This window comes from Elephantulus edwardii, unplaced genomic scaffold, assembly GCF_000299155.1.
Source record: "Elephantulus edwardii isolate Elephantulus edwardi_28Jun2011 unplaced genomic scaffold, EleEdw1.0 scaffold00112, whole genome shotgun sequence".
Classification (NCBI taxonomy): Eukaryota; Metazoa; Chordata; class Mammalia; order Macroscelidea; family Macroscelididae; genus Elephantulus; species Elephantulus edwardii.
Window position 1 is genome coordinate 8,354,703 of NW_006399862.1, and position 7,254 is coordinate 8,361,956.

Consider the following 7,254-nt stretch of genomic DNA (forward strand, 5'->3'; position numbering starts at 1 on the left):
TGGACCAATTGGCAGCATCAGGATGGATGGTGAAGAGATTGAGATTGTTCACAGCTTTAGTCTGCTTGGTTCCACAATCAACACTCTTGACACCAATAGCCAGGAAATTGAAAGACGTATTGGATGGGAAAGTCTGCTGTTAAGGACCTCTCTAAAGTACTGAGGAGCAACGGTGTGTCTCTGGAGACTAAGGTGTGTTTGTTACAGGCCATGATTTTTGCAATAACTTGTTATGCATCAGAGAGCTGGAAAATTACCAGGGTGGATAGAAGGAGAATTGATGCTTTTGAGCTTTGGTGTTGGAGAAGTATTGAATGTACCATGGACTTCCAAGAAAACAAATAGATTCATCCTGAAGAGGGTTAACCTGGGCTGCTCCTTGGAGGCAAGGATTCTGGGGCTTCGTCTGACATACTTTGGTCATGTTGTAAGGAGAGACTGGTCCTTGCAGAAGAACATCATGCTTGGAAGGGTGGAGGACAGGCACAGGAGGGGAAGACCCTCTGGGAGGTGGATTGATTCGGTCGGTGACTGGGGCAATCGGGATGAGTGTGTTGGAGACAATGAGATTGGCACAGGACAGAGCAGACTTTAGAGCTGTCGCTATGAGTCGCAAGCAACTCGGTGGCACATAACAACAACAACAACCACCACCACCTTTGTGTTGGGAGCTAAAGTCCTTAGCACTAAGCCACCAGATCTCTTAATGCTACCATATTTTAAAAAGAACAATAAATAACAATGTCTTTAACCATTTGTTTTAAAGCAAAGCCCTTTTTCTTCATGAATTGTTAGTAAAAATTTATTCAACAACTTTTCTCTGTTACACTGTAATTAGAACTATGTCTAATGTGTTTATTTCTGAATCACAAGTACCTTGGTCATCTGGCTGGCCATTATAGGTGTTCCATCAAAGTTTGCTAAATAAATTACTAAAGCTGGCTTGATTAAATTAATAAAAGCTGGTTTATTAAATAAAACTAATAAAAACATGAAGCCAAATACTTAGCCATTATTAAATACTAGGTTGTGGGTGGATAGCATATGTTCTCATTTAGTTCTCAAAAGGGCATGATAACAGAAATTATCTGTGCTTTGTAGATGAAAAAAATTCCAGTTTAATGAGTTTAGGTAATTTTTCAAAGTTCTAAAAGGGCAGAGCTAGGTGGTCTAGTGGTAAGAAGCAATGCTGCAATCCCAAAGGCATGTGGTTCAAATCGACTGGCTGCTCTGCTGGGGAAGAATGGACAATCAATTTCCTTTTGTGTGATTAACTGCTTCTGAAAACCCATTGGAGGATCAACTATGGTTTGGTTCTCATTTGATGGCACACAACAACAAGCAGCAAAACTAGGATTGTAACTTGGGTTCTTTTGCCTCGAGAGGTCTTTTAATTATAGTACTTATCAGATTCTGATAGAAAGCGGCTGCCTTCTTTTTCTCATTCATTTTAGTGTCCAAAATTGGCGGCAGGCATATTTCTAGAACATAGAAAAGGAAATGTTCTTTAAAAGCACACACATGACCAACTTTAGCTGCCTGAAAGGGTTCTTTGTCCTTTCAGTTTATCCTTGCAACTGCCATGAGTATAAGTCATACAGGTTCATCACAAGGAAAATCAGGCCATAAATAAGAGTTGAATGGATCACAAACTGATGAAGCAGAATCATAATATGAATATACTTCACAACAATCTTCTTTACTACATCTATTTTCAATTACCTTAGAGCTAGCTATACAATAATATTTGTTGTTAAAGACAGTCTTTTAAAGACAGTCAAAGCTGTATTTATCCAACAATAATATAGATGGAAAGGTTGATCTAAGAGATTAATTATGGGAATATGCAACAAATATTCCCATTAAAATGTCCTTTTTAATAAATATAATGTATTTGTAGAACTGGCATCATCTTTATTGAAGTAATTTTTCTCCTTCTTGAGTACAAGATGAATGTTCCCTAATGAATTCTGTCACTATAGCCAGACCAAGTTCATTATCTGCACAATACATTATTAGCTTACTATACAGAGCTGTGGTCTGGAAGTTGGTGCTGGAGAGCATCCCCTCCAACCCTCTATAGGCTTATCTGACAGAGCCTCAGCTCTACAGGCCTGAAGAAGAAACTATATAATTGCTTACCACAGCAGATACAGACCTCCTTACAGCTAATGTCACCATTTCCCTGAACTCCGGCACCAACATGTCTAGTTCTGTAACAGCTTTCCTCTTTGAATCCAAAGAGCAGATGCCACTTTCCTCTCAGAGATTCAGCCTACACTTGTCTGGCTTGCTAAATTACCATAAATCTGGACCAAAATGAAGCTAGGAGTTTAACCAAGCTTTAAAATTTGGAGGAAACAAATTAATGTACCTGATTATTTATTACTACCTGTGTCACCAATATTGAGCTGCTGCCAGGTCCTTGCTGGTTTCCAGAGCCTTAATACAGTCCACTGCCCAGTCAGTACAGGTGGTAATGTGCTGCGGGCTCTGCCCTACAGCTGTTTGATTTCCCTGTGATCTTGATACCATCTTTCCGTCAGGAAAGAAGTGTCCTCAGGTTGACTTCTCTGGGAACTGTCATCTTTTGTGATCCAAAGCACATTTTCTTGTGTTCAGATCAGAAAGTCTGTTTTGAAAAGATGAGAACTTAGCAGGCAGGTTAAAACAGGCAGATAGATGACAGAGATGGGATGGAAGGGTTTGTCTGCCTTACTCTTAGCAGGGAAAGTGTAAACATCCTCATTTTCAGGTTCTAGGAGGATCCTTATTCCCCACCCCTGGAACTGATACTAGGCATTCTATTTAAGTCATTAAGTTATTTTTGTCTGTTAAAAGGTAGACATGTATGCTAAGAAATATGGATGGCTTGATGTATATTAATTGCCCAGACCCTTTTGTATTTGTGTCCATTCCTATCCCTTCACTTAGCCCTCAGTGAACAACTTTCATCTGCTTTCCATGAACATCTGTGTGTCTTGGCCTGAGGTGTTTCTCAGACTTCCAGAATGGCTTTGCTACCTGATCAGCAGATCAGAAGTGCCAAGTTATTAATGATACCCAGCCAGTGATATATAATTACTTCTGCTTCTCTCAGCTGTCCTTTGACTTGCCTAAAAGCCTGCTTGCTTCAGCGTCACAGGTTCTAAAATAGGAAAAATACAGAGAAGGTTAGCTTAAACCCTCCATAAAAGAATGACATATAAATTTCTGAAGCATTCCATACTGTTAAGAGAGGACCCTCAATGGGATGTATTGACACAGTGACTGCAGCAATAGGCTCAAGTGTATCAGAGATGGTGAGGATGGTATAGAACAGAAGAGAGATCAGATCTGTTGTTTAAAGTGTCACCATGAGATGGCACCTAACAACAGTAGCAACAATGGGACTCCACATCCAAGTCATAGTGACAGATGGATTGATAATGGCCTCTTCACTGACTGATTTTCCTTCCCTGGCTTTAATTCACTTGCCCTCTACAGAGATATTTTTTTTTTCTTTTCCTCCTCCTACCTGAGTAAAAGACGCTTATTGTTAGATGTTGTCAAGTCAAGCATGACTGTTCATAGAGATCCTATGAACAAAAGATCTGAACCCTTTCTATTCTGCACCATCCTCACACTTCCTGACACACAAGAGCCCATTGCAGCAGTCACTGTGTCATTCCACCTGGTTGAGGGTCTCTGCCTTCATTGATGCTCCACCCTTCCCAGAATTATGTCCTTCTCCAAGGAATAGCACGTCCTAGCAACATGTCCAATGTATGTGAGGCAAAGCCTCATCATTCTTGCCTCCAAAGAACATTCTGTCTGCACCCTCTTCAAGGCATATCTGTTCATTTTCTTGGCCGTCCATGGGCTATTCAGTGCTCTTCTCCAACATCACACCCTACGGGTGTCAATTCTTTTTCTGCCTTCATGAATTATATTGTCCATGATTATTAGATACATTACCTGAATCAGACACACTTTAGTCTTTAAACTAACATCACTGTTGTTGTGTGCTGTTGAATTGCCTGAGACCCATAGCGACCCTGTGTTCAGTAGCTCTGAACTTGTTCTTGAGCCATTTTCACTAATTCTGATACACCAATCCCCGTTGCCCCAGTCACTATATCAATCCATCTCTTCTGGGGTCTTCCTCTCCTGTGCTGTCCCTCCACCCTTCCAAGAATGATGTCCTTCTCCAAGGACATATCTCTCCTGGCCAGGTGCCTAAAGTATGTGGGACAGAGTTTCAAAATCCTAGCCTCTAAGGAGAGACTTGGTTTCACCCTCCTAGGATAGACTTATTTGTTTTTTTTGTAATCCATGGTATTTTCAAGACTTTTCTGCAGCACCAAAATTCCATTTCAATGCATATTGAAGACTGAAGTTCTTGGCGTTCTGCAGCAAGTGCTTCAGGTTCTTTTCAGTTTCAGCAAGCAAGATTGTGTCATCTGTGTATCATAGGTTGTTGATGAGACTTCCTTTAATCCTGATGCCACATTCCTCCTCGTAAAGCCCTGCTTCCTGAATGATCTCTTCTGCATGTAGATTGAAAAGGTATGGAGACGGGATACATCCCCGACACACTCCTTTCCTGATTTTGAACCATGAAGTGTTTCTATGCTCTGTTCTTGGGAGTGTTTCCTGGTCTAACCATAGGTTTCACATAAGCACAATCAAGTGTTCTGGAATTCCAATTTTCCTCAAGATTGGACACAATTTGTTGTGATCTACACAGTCAAATGACTTTGCATAGTCAATGAAACAGTTAGATATTCCTCTGGTACTCTTTGCTTTCTGACAATATCCATCTGACATTGCCAAAAATGTCTCTAGTGCCATGACCTCTTCTAAACTCAGCTTGTATTTCTGGTCTTACTCCCTTCCTATCGTTTCTGGATGATCTTCAGCAGAATTTAGCTAGTGTGTGATATTAGTGATATTGTTCAATAATTTCTACACTTTGTTGGGTCACCCTTTTTTGGAATGAGAATAAATATGGATCTCTTCCAATTAGTTGGCCAACTAGTTGTCCTCCAGATTTCTTGGCACCACCTAGGGAGCACATTCAGGACAACATTTGTTTTTTGAAATATGCCAACTGGTATTCCATTAATTTCGGGGGCTTTATTTTTTGCCAAGTTCTTCAGAGCATCCTGAACTTCTTTCTTGATCATCATTGCCTCTTGATCATATGCTGTTTCTTTAAATTTTTCTGGGTCAGCCAATTCTTTTTGGTTAATGACTCTGTATACTCCTTCCATTTTCTTTTAATGCTTCCTGAATCATTCAGTATTCTGCCTAAAGAATCCTTAACCTTTGCAACTATTGGCTTGGATTTGTTCTTTAGTTCATTCAACTTAAGAAATACTAAGTGAGTTTGGCCTTTTTGATTTCTGACTCCAGACCCTTGCACATTTTGTTATAATTCTTTGTCTTGTCTTCTTGAGCTTCCTTTTGAAATCTTTTATTTAGCTCCGTCTTTATTTCTTCCTTTTGCTTTGGCTTCTCACGCTCTATTCAGAGTTTTTTCTGACATCTACTTTAGTCTTTACTTCTTCTTCTTTGTAATGACTTTTTGCATTCTTCATTAATGATATTCTTGGTATCTTCTCACAGCTCATCTGGTTTTCGTTCTTTAGTGTTCAAGGCTTCAAACCTATTCCTGAGTTGGTTTTTAAATTCAGGGGGCTAGACTCAAGATCAAATTTTGATCCCGTGGATATAAGTTAACCTTCTTTAGCTTTAATTTGAACTTGTATATGAGTAGTTTAGTGTCTATTCCACAATCAGCACCTGGCTTAGTTTTTGGATTTTTTCCCCCCTCCACTGTTGATGTTGAACTTCTCCAACTATTTCTTCCACAGATGTTATCAATCTGATTCCTGTGCATCCAATCAGATTAAATCTATGTGTATAACCTTATAAAAGGTATTTGTAATGAATAAATAATTGATTGTGCAGAACTCTCATTCTATTCTCGGACTCATTTCTGTCACAAAGTGCATATTTTCTGACTACTGATCCTTTTTGATTTTTAAAAAATTATTATTTTTGTGTGAGTGTACCGTCAAATCAGATCTGACTGGTACAGGAGGAGATTGTCCCTCCTTCCCCAGCAGAGCATCTGGTGGATTCGAACTGTGCACCTCTGGGATTGTAGTTGCAGCTCCTTGCCACTAGGCCACCAGAGCTCCCCTTGATCCTTTTTTATTGTTCCCAACTTTTACATTTCTGTCACCCATTTTTAGAATCCATCTTGATTAATATTAGATCGATTTCTGACTGCAACAGTTGGTAAAAATCACCTATTTCCTCCTCTTTGGCTCTAGTTGTTGGTGCATATTTTTGAATGATAGAGGTATTAACAGCTCTTGCTTGTATGTGTATAAATAGTATCTGGTCACTCACAATACTATATTTCAAGATGCACCTGGCAATGGCCTTTTTAACTATGAAAGCAACCCCTTTTTTCTCATCTTTCTATTTTAAGCATAGTAGATCATATGACCGTCTGATTCAAAATGTCCCATGCCAATCCTTCTCAATTCGCTAATACCTAATATGTCAATATTTATGTGTTCCATTTCTTTCTTAACAATGTCTAGTTTTCCTACATTCATGTTTCTCACATTCCACTTACCATTCACTAGTTTCTCTTTACAGCTGTTCCTTCTCTGTGTTTCCAAATGTGAGGTCTCAGCCTCAGTTGCCATATCTGTTAGTCTACTCTAAGTGTGCTCTGCTATACAAAGGGTTTTCGAAAGCCTGTTATATTTTGGAAGTGGATGGCCAATCCTTCTTTCCAGTCTGTCTTCATTTGGATGCTTAGTTTTAGAATAATATCTGACATACAAGAATTTTACTAAGCAATGAAAGATACTTCCCTTACAGATATAACCGATACATTCACTGTCCGCCTACCTCCTCAAACACGTGTGTCTTTTCTTTTCCTTTTCCCTGCTACATCATCATTTCTTGCACTCCTGTCAACCTGGTCAAACCCTCCTTTCCCCAGCCATCATTTGATATGACAGTTTAATCCACATGTCACTTCTGTGATGCCTTCACCACACACTGCTACTAGTCTCTCACACTATTGTCTGTCTCTTAGATGTCAGTCTCTAGGACGATGTAAGGCCAAATCTCCTGAACCAACTTAGGGAAATTCCCCCCCCCCCCCACTCTCTCAGCACTGTGTTGTGGTTTTTTTTGAAGTGTACAAACAGATTCATTCTAGAACGGGTCAAACCGGGCTGCTTC